Source organism: Bos taurus, chromosome 18 (genome assembly GCF_002263795.3).
Source record: "Bos taurus isolate L1 Dominette 01449 registration number 42190680 breed Hereford chromosome 18, ARS-UCD2.0, whole genome shotgun sequence".
NCBI classification, from domain to species: Eukaryota; Metazoa; Chordata; class Mammalia; order Artiodactyla; family Bovidae; genus Bos; species Bos taurus.
This window is the reverse complement of record NC_037345.1, coordinates 53,719,369-53,732,641: the sequence shown is the minus strand read 5'-3', so window position 1 is coordinate 53,732,641 and position 13,273 is coordinate 53,719,369.

The window sequence follows — 13,273 nt, the reverse complement described above, 5'->3', positions numbered from 1 at the left end:
CTCTCTGCTGTTGCTGGAACACATGTGGCTGATTCCTGTGTATGAACCTCTGGATTGCTTCCTCTCCTTCAAATGCTCTCCCCACAATAGTCATGCGGTTCGTCTCCTCCTTAGCTTTGTTCAAGTGACACGTCCTCAGTGATGGCCTCCCTTGATCATCCCATTTAAAATTGTAACTCAACACTCCAGACTCCCTTTCCTTTGCCTTAGTTTTTCATAGGCATGACCGCCTTCTCAACTATGATATACTTTTCTTATTTATTCTATTTACAGTTTGATTCTTCCACTGGAATACAAGCTCCATGAGGTCTGGTCTTCTTTTTCTTTTTAAATTTTTGTTTATTTATTTACTGTTGCCTGTGCTGGGTCTGCCTCGCTACATGGGCTTTTGTCTAATTGCAAAGAGCAGAGGGCTACTCTCCGGTTGTGGTGCATGGGCTTCTCATGGCAGTGGCTTCTCTTGTCATGGAGCACGGGCTCTACAGTGCTGCGGGCTTCAGGAGTTGTGCCTGGTTTCATCAGTTGCAGCTCTCGGGCTCTAGATCACAGAATCAGTAGTTGTGGCACACAGGCTTAGTTATTCTGCAGCATGTGGGATCCTCCTGAGTCAGGGGTCAAACCCGTGTCTCCTGCATCTGCAGGCAGATTCTTTACCACCGAACCACCAGGGAAGCTTGGGTCTAGACTTTCTATTTTATTCATTGTTGTATCTTCAGTACCAAAAGCAGAGCCAGGAATATAACAAGTGCTCAGTAAATGTTTTAAAAAATAACTAGATAAAAATGGGGAGGTGGAAATTCTCTTGCAGTGCTGCTGGGAGAATATGTTGATACAGAGACTCTAGTGAGTGTCCCATTGAGAACAGGCTAGGTTATAGTACAGTAACAACTGCAAAAACCTCAATTAACACAGTAAGTTTCTTTCTCACTCACATAAAATCCACCAAGGGTCTTAGTCTCTCCATGGGACAGCTGTCCTCCCTGTGGTCACTCAGTGTCCCGGGCTCTTTTCTGTCTCCTGAAGTCCTCTGTGTTGCTACAGCAGGGGAAGGGAGACTGGAGAATGTCCCAGGGAGTTTTCATTGTCTTAGTCGAAGTGACATCTGTCACTTCAGCTCACATTTCATTGTCCAGAACTGGCCACACGGTCCCATGTCACCGCTGGGGGATAGAGAAGTGTATTTTCTTCTGTGCCTCAGAAGAAGAAATAGGAAACAGAATGTGGTGACCATATCATGGTCTTGGTCATGGAGAACTAATTGACCACCTCTATAGACAACTCGAACATGTACATTTGCTAAAAATCTAGTAATTCTGCTCTTAAATGTATCCTTGGTCATTTCGTTTTTTTTTTAAGTATATGTGCTGCCGAAGCAAGCACTCCTTGGTCATTTCAAATTGTTTTTTTGTTTGTTTTGTTTTTGGTTTTTCTTTGGCCATGCCCCATGGCTTGTGGGATCTTAGTTCCCTGATCAGGGATTGAACCTGTGTCCCCCGCAGTGGAGGCATGGAACCCCAATCACCGGACCAGCAGGGAAGTCCCTCAAATTGTTTTGGATGAGCTTCACAATAAGAACCACATTTTACATCATAACCCAGCCATGTTTCATATACATATATATATATATATTCAGAAACTATATATTAGTCTGAAACAAAAATTTCAGAAACAGAACTTATTCTTATTATGGGCAAGGCACTCTTGATGTTTTTGAAACTATTCCATTTCATGTTTCAGAAGTTATGCTCATTGTGACCTACTGATTCTACCAGCCTCATTATGTGTGTGTAAGTATGTGAGTGTGTGTGTGTGTGTGTGTGTGTGTGTGTGTATTAGCACTTCCTTATATGGTTTCTTGCCTTATAAACCATTTCAGACTCAAATTGTATAGTTCCTGCTTCAGTTCTAGAATCAATCATTTCTCTAAGGAACCTTGGCCCCTTTGGTTGGAGAATGATGTTAGAAATGAAGATCTGGGCTCTGAGTGTCCTTGTTGCTATTGATGACTGCTTTTTAAAATTCTACCTCTTTGCATTATTATAGTTATTGCTCCAAGTATCCTTAAATTGATCACCTATCTGTAATTACTACCACATTAATTTTTCTTTAAAAATCTTAATGGTTGTCTCACGTGGTCTGGAGGCAGGTGAGACCAGGATTGGTTCAGTGGCTCAATGATGTAACAAAGAGCCCAGACTTTTTTCCCCTTCTGCTCTAGTATCTTCAGTATTTTCTGTCTTCAAGCTCATTGCTTGAAGACAGAAATATGGTGGCAAGATGGCTGCCACGGCTTCAGACCTTACTTCTCAAAGCAGTAACTGAAGTCAGGATGGAATGGAATAAGATTCTTTCATTTCTCTTTATCAGAGAGAATAAACCTTTTCTCAAAACCCCTTCAAGTTTTATTGGCACATAATGGATCACATGATCACTCCTAAGTCAATCGCTAGCAAACAGGAACAAGGTTTAGACCAATCAGGCTTCATCTTTTGGGGCAAGACTTGCTTTCCTTAGTACACTGTCACCTGACGCCTGGACAATACTGGGGTTGGGTTAGCGCGAGAGGGATGTGTGGTGGGAAAAAGGTCCATCCCGTGGAAATGGTTTGGATTTTTATTGGGAAATTCCTGGGGGGAAAAAAAAAAAGGAGGAGAGTTAAGTTGTCTATGATATGGGGAAAGACTCTTAATCCCCTTCTTTGTGTGTGTGTGTGATAGTCTCCCTCAGTCGTGTCTGACTCTTTGCGATCCTAAGGACTATAGCCCGTCAGGCTCCTCTGTCCATGGGATTCTCCAAGCAAGAATGTTGGAGTGGGTTGTCATCCCTTTTTCCAGGGGAATCTTCCCAACCCAAGGATCAAACCCACATCTCCTGCATTGCAGGCAGATTCTTTACCATCTGAGCCACCAGGGAAGCCCAAGCCCCTTGCTTGACTTGTTTCTATTTTGTCTCCAAACTTTTTCTCCCAAAGCAGTTTCCTCAAATTCACCTTCTTCCTCCCAAAGCTGACTCATCCCAGCATTACTGCATGAGGGCATCCAGGGCTGGAGGGTTGGCCCTACTGTCATCAACGTGTGGCTTCCATGTCTGCACCCAAGCAGCTGTTACAGTCGCTAAGTAGCCTGTTACTTCAGTCATGTCTGACTCTTTGCAACCCCATGGACTGCAGCCCTCCAGGCTCCTCTGTCTATGAGGAGGCATTCTCCAGTTAAGAATACTGGAGTGGGTTGCCATGCCCTCCTCTGAGGGATCTTCCTGACCCTGGGATCAAACCTGTGTCTGTTTCCTGCATTGGCAGGCGGGTTCTTTACCACTAACGCCACCTGGGAAGTCCCAATTAGCAGGAAGGCAAAAAAACAGGCCAAGAAGGGCATTTAGGGACTTCCCTGGTGGTCCACTGGCTAAGACTCCATGCTCCCCAGTGCACAGGGCCCAAGTTTGATCCCTGGTTAGGGAGCTAGATCCCAGATGTTGCAACTAAGAATTCAGATGCCACAACTAAAGATCCCACATGCTGCAGTGGAGATCGAAGATCCCACCTGTTGCAACAAAGACCCAGTGCAGCCAAATAAGTAAATAAATAAATATATCTTTAAAAGAAGAGCATTTAGGATTGTCACTGAGAAGATCAGTAGTTAGGGTAAGTAATTCGAGATGCTGTAACAAACAAACTGCTAAGTCTCAGTGTCTTAACACAAAACTATGTATCTCACTTACACGATGTCTAACACAGCAGTTCCTTTTAGGCAGATGGTCTACAGGGCCCCGGTTCCTTTTCTTTTATGGTCCTGCTCTCCCCAGCGGGTTTCCCAGGTGGCGCTAGCAGTAAAGAACCTGCCTGCCCATGCAGGAGATGTAAGAGACACAGGTTAGATCCCTGGGTCAGGAAGATCCCCCAGAGGAGGCATGGCAACCCACTCCAGTATTCTTGCCTGGAGAATCTCCATGGACAGAGGAGCCTGGTGGGCTACAGTCCACAGGGTGGCAGAGTTGGACACGACTGAGCAACTGAGCACACACGCATGCATCCCCTGCACACTCAGACTTCTCTTCTGGATCCTCTATCCAGCCAGAATTTGGGAAAAGAGAAGGCACAGAGCGTCATGCGGTTACTTGTCCTGGAAGCAGTGCATGTATTTTGACCGTGTTTCATTGGCTAGAACCCAGCCCCATGGCCAGCTGTAACTGCAAAAGAGTTACTGGGAAACCTATCTGGCCATTTGCCCAACAAGAGGAAACAAGATTTGATGGACAGTGGACATTTTTTGCCACAGGAGATGACCCAGACGTTCCAAACGTCACTTCTGCTTGCATCCTGTTGGTCTAATATTGTTCATGGCTGCTTCTAGCTATAAGAGAGGCTGATTGTGTAAAACTGATACTTTATGGATTTCTAAAACTATGATCGTCTTAGCTTTAAGAATTAATTTTTGGGAAGAATTGGCATGTTCTCTTTTGAAATTTCCTCATTTGACTCCTACTGATGTGGGATTGGATTATTTCTAGGTATTTTAAAGTATTTTTGCTGACAATGTGAAAGGAGCCCAATTTCCTACAACATTCTCTAGCAGCCCAGGATCTATCGACATGATGAGTTTTTATAAGTGATCTTGAATCCAGCCTCCTATTGAAAGCATTAGTTGCTCAGTCATATCTGATTCTGCCATCCCGTAGACCATAGCCTGCCAGGCTCCTCTGTCCATGGAATTCTCTAGGCAAGAATACTGCAGTGGATTGCCATTCCCTTCTCCAGAGGATCTTCCCGACCTAGGGATCGAACCTGGGTCTCTCACACTTCAGGTAGCTTCTTTACTGTCTGAGCCACCAGAGAAACCTCCTATTGAGGTTGATTCTAATACTATACCAGTTTGTTCTCTGGATTATTTCTAGGTTACTACAGATTTACTTTTTTGCTCAGGGCCATTGCTGCTCAAGATATTGTTCTTTCTTCTTTTTGGCCCCACTGTGCAGCATGTGGGATTTTAGTTCCCTAACCAGGGATGGAAGCTGCGCCACCTGCATTGGAAGCTCAGAGTCTTGACTGCTGGATCACCAAGAAAGTCCCAAGACATCACTGTCTCTGCCATCACGATGCAACCTTTCTTAAAGGATGCTCTGTTTTTGTCTCCAGGATTTTCTTCCAAGTCACTGTCACCCATGCCCAAGGTTAGATGTGTGCAGAGAGCCAATGACATCTGCAGGTTGACTGCTACCTGACTAACATTTGTCGAAGAGGAAGACTTTAAAATGAGCAACCGAGAATCAGTATTATCCATGAATACATTTATTTATATATTTTCTGGATCGTTTGATAATAAGTGGCAGGCCTCACGTCAGATTACCTCTAAATGCTTAAATGTGAATTTCCTAAGAACAAAGACTTTTGCATATGGGATCACAGTGTGTGTGTTGCTTAGTCGTGTCTGACTCTTTGCAACCCCATAGACTGCAGCCCATCAGGCCCCTCCATCCATGGGATTCTCCAGGTAAGAACACTGGAGTGGGTTGCCATTTCCTTCTCCAAAAGGAACTATAGAAAGAAAGAAAGTGAAGTCACTCAGTCATGTCCGACACTTTGCGACCCCGTGGATTGTAGCCTACCAGGCTCCTCCATCCATGGTATTTTCCAGGCAAGAGTACTGGAGTGGGTTGCCATTTCCTTCTCCAATGCAACCATAGTACAATGATCAGAATCAGGAAATTCAGCAGTGATACAATAATCTAATCTACAGACCTTTATCAAAGTTTGTCAGTTGTTCAAAAAATGACCTTTATAGCAAAAAAAAAAAAAAAAAAAGGTTTGTTTTAAACCTTTAATTTACCAGTCAGGATGACATAGTCTATTTAGTTATCATATCACTTTCATTTGGAACAGTTCCTTGACCTTTCTTTTTGTTTTACGACATTGACGGTTTTGAAGGTTTCATGTCAGTTATTTTGTAGACTGTCAGTTTGGGTTGGTCAGATGTTTTCTCACAACCAGATTCAGGTTATATACTTTGAAAGAATAAAAATTGTTGTAAAAGTCATTCTGTGTCCTCAGTGCCTCTTATCAGGAGGCAGACAATGCATTTTGTCCCATTACTGCCCATGGTGATGTTTCTCACTGTAAAGTTACTCTTTCTCCCTTTGTAATTAATAACTAATCCATAGGGAAATACTCCAACACTGAGTGAATATCAGTTCTCACCAAACCTCCACTTGCTCTCTTTAGATGACTTCATTTTCCCCCCACAGATTGCTTTTCAAGAACCATCCTAAAAGATGGGATCTAAATTATCCAGTCTAAAAGATGAAATCCCCAAACATACATGTGGATGCGTCTTAAGTCACTTCAGTCGTGTTCAACTCTATGTGACCCCATGGACTGTAGCCTGCCAGGCTCCTCTGGCCAAGGGATTCTCCAGGCAAGAATACTGGAGTGGGTTGCCATTCTCTTCTCCAGGGGAATCTTCTCAGCCCAGGGTTTGAACCTGGGTCTCCGTCATTGTAGGCAGATTCTTTATCATCTGAGCCACCAGGGAAGCCTCACAAGTACAGAACTCTTCAAAGGCATGGCTGCGATGAGTGCTTTTCTGTCTTTATATGAATTATATATAAATCGTAAACCCTCATCATCTTTTTCACCCCAGAAGTGTAGGACAGCCTAATCTCCATCCCTCCATTAACCCTCTCCCAGGACATAAATGATGGGTACTACATTCAGCAAAGATGCTCCCAGGCGTCCACATCCGTGTCTGTAACCACTAAATAGCAGTGCACAGGACCATTCGCACATATTTCTGCCACCTTCTTTTCTTTCCTGGCAAAACTGTCACAGACATAAAATTTCCGGAGGGGGTGGCTTTGTACTCTGCGAACTCATTGCATGTCTCACCTTGGGGCAAGTGTCGTTGCTTTATTCCATTCATATGGTGAGCATCCCAGCTTGTGGGCAGTTCTGATGGGAAACTTGTCATCCGGGGACCGTGAACCTGGATGGCACAGTTGTATCAGCTTGGCTCCCCCCCTCCCAGGGGCTGGGACCAGCTCTGGCACTGATGGAAGCAGACGTTGGCCTTGGCGGACCTGAAGCACCCGCCAGCAATGCCAATGCCGGTTCTTCCTCCAGATCCCGCTCTGATCCATACACCTGGCGCCCCAGTCTTCCCCAGGTCCCAACTGGATATTCTTTTGATTCCCACTTTTAAAATTAGGAAAGTAAGGTTACCATGGACCAGGGATACATAGATAGTGGCAAAGCTTGAGTTTGGGCACTGGCCTGCCTGGCCCCAAAGGCTGGGATCTTGTTGTTGTTCAGCCACTAAGTCACGTCCGACTCTTTGAGACCCCATAGACTGCAGCACGCCAGGCTTCCCTGTCCCTTACCATCTCCCTGAGTTTGCTTAAACTCATGTCTATCGAGTCAGTGATGCCATCCAACCGTCTCATCCTCTGTCGCCCCTTTCTCCTCTTGCCCTCAATCTTTCCCAGCATCAGGGTCTTTTCCAGGATTTTGACTTTGATGCTATTCTGCTTCTGGAATTATCCATGGACTTATCTAAATGTCTTTGATAAGCTATTCAATAAAAGGCAGATCCAGCCCACGAATCCTTAAATATTCTCCCAAAGAGATACTCTCTTCCCAAATGACACCTTTTGTCCTCAAAACAATTCTTAAGTTCTTGGATTCTTAGGGTTTCAAGACCAAAGCTAGGCAGAATCTTCATCCTCCCATCTCCCCCCCCAGTAAAATGTCCCCTCCTCCTAGGGAGGGGGTAAGGAGAGATCCACGGGGAGATTTCACTCTGCCCTAGGCTGCCTTCAAGAGTATGGCAGATTTTCTTTTCTGGAAATGGCTGCAAAAACCGTCTAGGCTGCAGCAAGGTTTCTAGAATCTTGCTACTCCTGCATCAAGACTGGATTCTGTGTCTCCTTCCTCGGGAACTGAGAGAGCCTTGGTGACTGCCTTGACTAATAAAGTGGAAGTGATGTTATGTAATTCCAAAGCTAGCTCATAAAAATGCCACACACTTCCGAGCTGTTCTTTTGGGACACTTGCTCTTGGAATCCTACTGCCATACTGTAAGGAAGCTCAAGCAGCCAGAGGAAGAGGAGGAAATGAAGTCTCAAGCCCTCAGTTCCAGCTGAACTTCTCAAATGAGTGTGAGGACACACTCAAATGAGTGTGGCATTTAAAAAAAAAATTTGGCCATGCTACACAACATGTGGGATCTTAGCTCCCCAACCAGGGATCTAACCTGTGTCCCCTCCATTGCAAGTGCAATCTTAACCGCTGGATGGCCAAGGAAGTCCCCCAGAGTGTGCCATCCTGAAAGCAGGTGATGTCATGTAGAGCAGAGTCCTGTCATTACCTTCCCTGAATTGCAGTTTTGTGAGCAAAATGAATAGCTGTTGTTTTCAGCCACCGGGTATTGGGGGTGATTTGTTACGCAGCAATAGATAACTGTGACACACACGAAAAACTAAGTAGCTACCAGTTGTCTCTTGGTCTCCACAAGGAATTGGTTCCAGGATCTCTCCCCTGACTCTCCCATTAGATGTCAAAATCCTGAGATGCTCAAGTCCCTTACATAACATGGTATAGTATGTGTGTAGAGGCCATGGACGTTCTCATGTAGACTTTAAATCATCTCTAGATTACTTATAATACCTAATACAGTGTATTTGCTATGTAAATAGTTGTTGGAGCAACTATTCACACATTCAAGCTTTTGCTTTTTGGAACTTTCTGGAATTCTTTCAAATATTTTTGATCTGAGGTGGTTGAACCCATGGACGGGGAACCCATGGATACAGAGGGACTGTAATCAGAAAATGGCACAGCTGTTGCCTAGGTCCAGAAAACATTTTTTGCACCGAGTCAGGGCCACACTCTCATCCAAATCCTTCAGAAGAGCAGAACCCTTGGAGTCAGGCAGGCACGAGTTATCAATCAGGAGAATTTAGTAAGATTATGTATCTCAAGTGCTTAGCCAAGAATATAGCATGTAACCGGTGCTCAATAACTGTTAGTCACAATTTACTAGGACTGTTCTATGGGTGGATGTGGAAAGTCTCTTGCTGGATATTCTCTCTAGAAGGTAGGCTGGGAGGCTTCTGAATCTCACCACACTTCCTTTGGGCTGAATTTCTCTGCCTAGAGTCAGAGAGCTTGCATGCTCACTCAGTCATGGCCGACTCTGTGAAACCATGGACTGCAGCCCGTGGATTGTAATGGAATTTTCCAGGCAAGAATACTGGAGTGGGTTTCCATTTGCTACTCCAGGGAATCTTCTAGACCCAGGAATCGAACCTGTGCCTCCTGTGCCTCCTGCACTGGTAGGTGGAGTGTTGCCACTGAGACACCTGGGAAGCCCAGAGTCAGAGAGATCTAGGTTTAACTAACTTGAGCCTCCTCCAGTTTCTGGCTGTGTAACTTTGTGCAAGAGATTTAACCTCTCTGTTTTTGAAGTCCACATCTGCAGAAAGTCAAGAGGTCATATTCCCTCCCTAAGGGGTTGCAATGAAGTTGGCTAGTGTGGAAGGCTTAACACAATGCCTGGCATACAGTAGGTGTCCATACTGTGTGCTGAGAGAGGAGCGGGTATTCCCTCCATCCTCTGCAGAATCTCCAGGGATCTTCGTCCTCGCTTTGTCCTCCACCTCGAGTCTGACCGGGTAAGTGGTGGTGGTGAGAGGTCCAGAGAGAAAAGGAGGGGTGGGGTTCTTCTAGCCGGGTCAGCCCTGTTGTTCTCTCATTTCCCAGCAGCGGGCGCTCTGATGAAGTTAGGATTACAACTCATCTCCATTGCGGTGACCGTAGCTAGCCCGGTCTGTGCAGATCTGACTGCACGCGGCTTTGGCTCTCTTAAATGAGACAGGATTCTCAATGTCTGTCTTAAAATTAAGAAATCTGGCAGAGTCACGGGCCTTTATATTCACTATATTTGTGGAAGAAAAGTGCCAACCATCCTCTTCTGATGGAGAGAGAAAACCGACAAGTATTTATTCCTTTTAATAATAGAGATGATGTTATCACCATGGCAACAAATGATCAAGGAAGACAACCAATCAGAACTGCAGGTTTCTCCCGGAGGTTATTTTTCTCAAGACATGGCAACAATTTTTAGGAGACTCTCAGAGACTCTTTTGTTCAACTTATCCTTCAAGGACAGTCTTAAATGAACAGACCAGGTTGGTGACAGGAACTCAGCCTCCAGGTTGCACAGGAAAACCAGATGGGTGCTCTCAGTTTGCTTGCTTATGGGATGGATCCTTTAGATGGTTTAATATGCAAAACAGCATCTCTGTGTGTAGCTGCAGGGGAGAAAGGACATCTTTGCCTCTTTTTTACATTTTAAACATTATTTTTATTAAAAATTTCAAATCACTTTTTCACACTCCCTTGGTTAATAGTTGGGGACTTGCATGTTAAAGAGCTGGTTCTGAATCTCTTGGGTTGACATCACAGAAAAAAGCAGCACCTTGATCTTGGACTCCTCAGTCTCCAGAAGTGTGAGAAAATATATGTCCGTTGTTAAAGCCACCCAATTGAGGGGATTTTGTCATGGAAGCCTAAGCAGACTAAAATATTGAGTTCCCTTCTTCTGCCCATAGTCTCAGTGGCCCACAGACTAACACACACCTCTCTTTCACCTCTGTCCCCTAAACACTCCTGAACAAGGGATTTTGTCCCAGATCAGTCTGAGTGGGTAGAGTTTGAGAAAAAGTTCTATTTTCCTAGAATTCTTCTCTGGTTGAGGCTTTGTCATAATAACCAGTCTTCATCTTACTCCCTTTCCAGCTGTGTTATGTACACAATAAAAATACACACACAGAAACTGAGCTCTGTACAGCTGCAGCTTCTCAACAGAAGCTCCTCTAAGTATTTTGAAGAGAGAAAATTTAATGCAGGAGATTTACTAGCAAGGTGTCCATAGGGTCAGAAAAGCCAGAGCCAGAAAGGATGGTGGGGGCAAAAAGAAGTAGCATATATCAGTCCTTTGTTCCTTTTTTATGGCTGAGTAATATTCCATTGTAGGGCTTCCCTGGTGGCTCAGTGGTAAAGAATCTGCCTGCAATGTCGGATGCAGTCTGTGGTGTCGTAAAGAGTCGGACATGACTTAGCGACTAAATAACAACAGCGTTGCATTCTATGGATATGCCGAACTTTGGATTTTTTAAAAATATTTACTTATTTGGCTTTGCTTGGCCTTAGTTGCGGCATATAGGAGCTTTTCGTTGCAGCAGGTGGGATCTAGTTCCCTGACCAGGGGTGGAACCCAGGCCTCCTGCTTTGGGAGCCCAGAGTCTTAGCCACTGGACCGCCAGGGAAGCCTCCTGCCATACTTTATTTGTTTATCTGTTGATGGCCATTTGGGCTGTTACTACCTTTTGGCCATCATGCATAAGGCTACAATGAACATAAGTATGCAAGTTTTTGTTTGAATACTTCAATATTTCTGTTCTTGGGTGATGAAAAATGCTCTAAAATCGATGGTGCTGATGGTTGTGCAGCTCAGGGAATGTACCCCAAGCCACTGACTAGTACACTTTCAAAGGGTGAGTTTTATGGTATGTGAATTATATATCAATTAAGCTGTTACAAAAACCCTGAAAACGCTCAAACTTAATTTTACATTTACCCACATACATTTATGATAGGAGGCAAAGCACACAAATTCTTCCTTCACAGGTCTGGACCTTTCATTCTCCAGGGCTTTGTCACAGCAGGATGCCCTTGTGTGTGTACCTGTGTGAGCTCAGTCGTGTCTGACCCTTTGCGACCCCGTGGACTGTAGCCCGCCAGGCTCCTCTGTCCCTGGGATTTCCCAGGCAAGAATACTGGAGTGGGTTACCGTTTTCTCCTCCAGGACATCTTCCCCACCCAGCGATGGAACTCGAGTATCTGGCATCTCCTGCATTGGCAGGCAGATTCTTCACCACTAGCGCCACCTGGGAAGCTCTTATGGTAGTTGCTTTTCTTACATGGCAGCTCAAGTCTCCAAGTGTTCTTGCCTGGAGAATCCCAGGGACGGGGAGCCTGGTGGGCTGCCGTCTATGGGGTCGCACAGAGTCGGATACAACTGAAGCGACTTAGCAGCAGCAGCAGCAGCAAGTCTCCAAGAGATCAAGATGGAACTGCTTGTCCTCTTAAAAGCTAGGTCCTGGACTGGCATAATGCCACTTCGGTCATATTCTGTTGGTCAAAGCAATCAGGTGTTCTGGCCCAATCAGTCTAAGATTACCAGGAATGAGTCTTTTGTATTATTTATTCAGTTCAGTTCAGTCGCTCAGTCGTGTCCGACTCTTTGCGACCCCATGAATTGCAGCACGCCAGGCCTCCCTGTCCATCACCAACTCCTGGAGTTCACTCAAACTCACGTCCATCGAGTCAGTGATGCCATCCAGCCATCTCATCCTCTGTCGTTCCCTTCTCTTCCTGCCCCCAATCCCTCCCAGCATCAGAATCTTTTCTAATGAGTCAACTCTTCGCATGAGGTGGCCAAAGTATTGGAGTTTCAGCTTTAGCATCAGTCCTTCCAAAGAACACCCAGGAATGATCTCCTTTAGAATGGACTGGTTGGATCTCCCTGCTGTCTAAGGGACTCTCAAGAGTCTTCTCCAACACCACAGTTCAAAAGCATCAATTCTTCGGCGCTCAGCTTTCTTCACAGTCCAACTTTCACATCCATACATGACCACTGGAAAAACCATAGCCTTGACTAGACGGACCTTTGTTGGCCAAGTAATGTCTCTGCTTTTGAATATGCTATCTAGGTTGGTCATAACTTTCCTTCCAAGGAGTAAGCGTCTTTTAATTTCATGGCTACAATCACCATCTGCAGGGATTTTGGAGCCCCCAAAAATAAAGTATGACACTGTTTCCACTGTTTCCCTATCTACTTGTTTTTGCTAAGTCACTTCAGTCGTGTCCGACTCTATGCGACCCCATAGAAGGCAGCCCACCAGGCTCCCCCTTCCCTGGGATTCTCCAGGCAAGAACACTGGAGTGGGTTGCCATTTCCTTCTCCAATGCATGAAAGTGAAAAGTGAAAGGGAAGTCACTCAGTCGCGTCCGACTTTTCGTGACCCCATGAACTGCAGCCCACCAGGCTCCTCTGTCCGTGGGATTTTTCCAGGCAAGAGTACTGGAGTGGGGTGCCATCGCCTTTTTAGGGCTACCATCACAGTGTCTACAACTTAAGTAAATACAATCCTGCTGTTCTCCCACTGACCACCAGATAGCGCACTGGATGTAATATTAATACTTGAGACTGGAGAAATATTT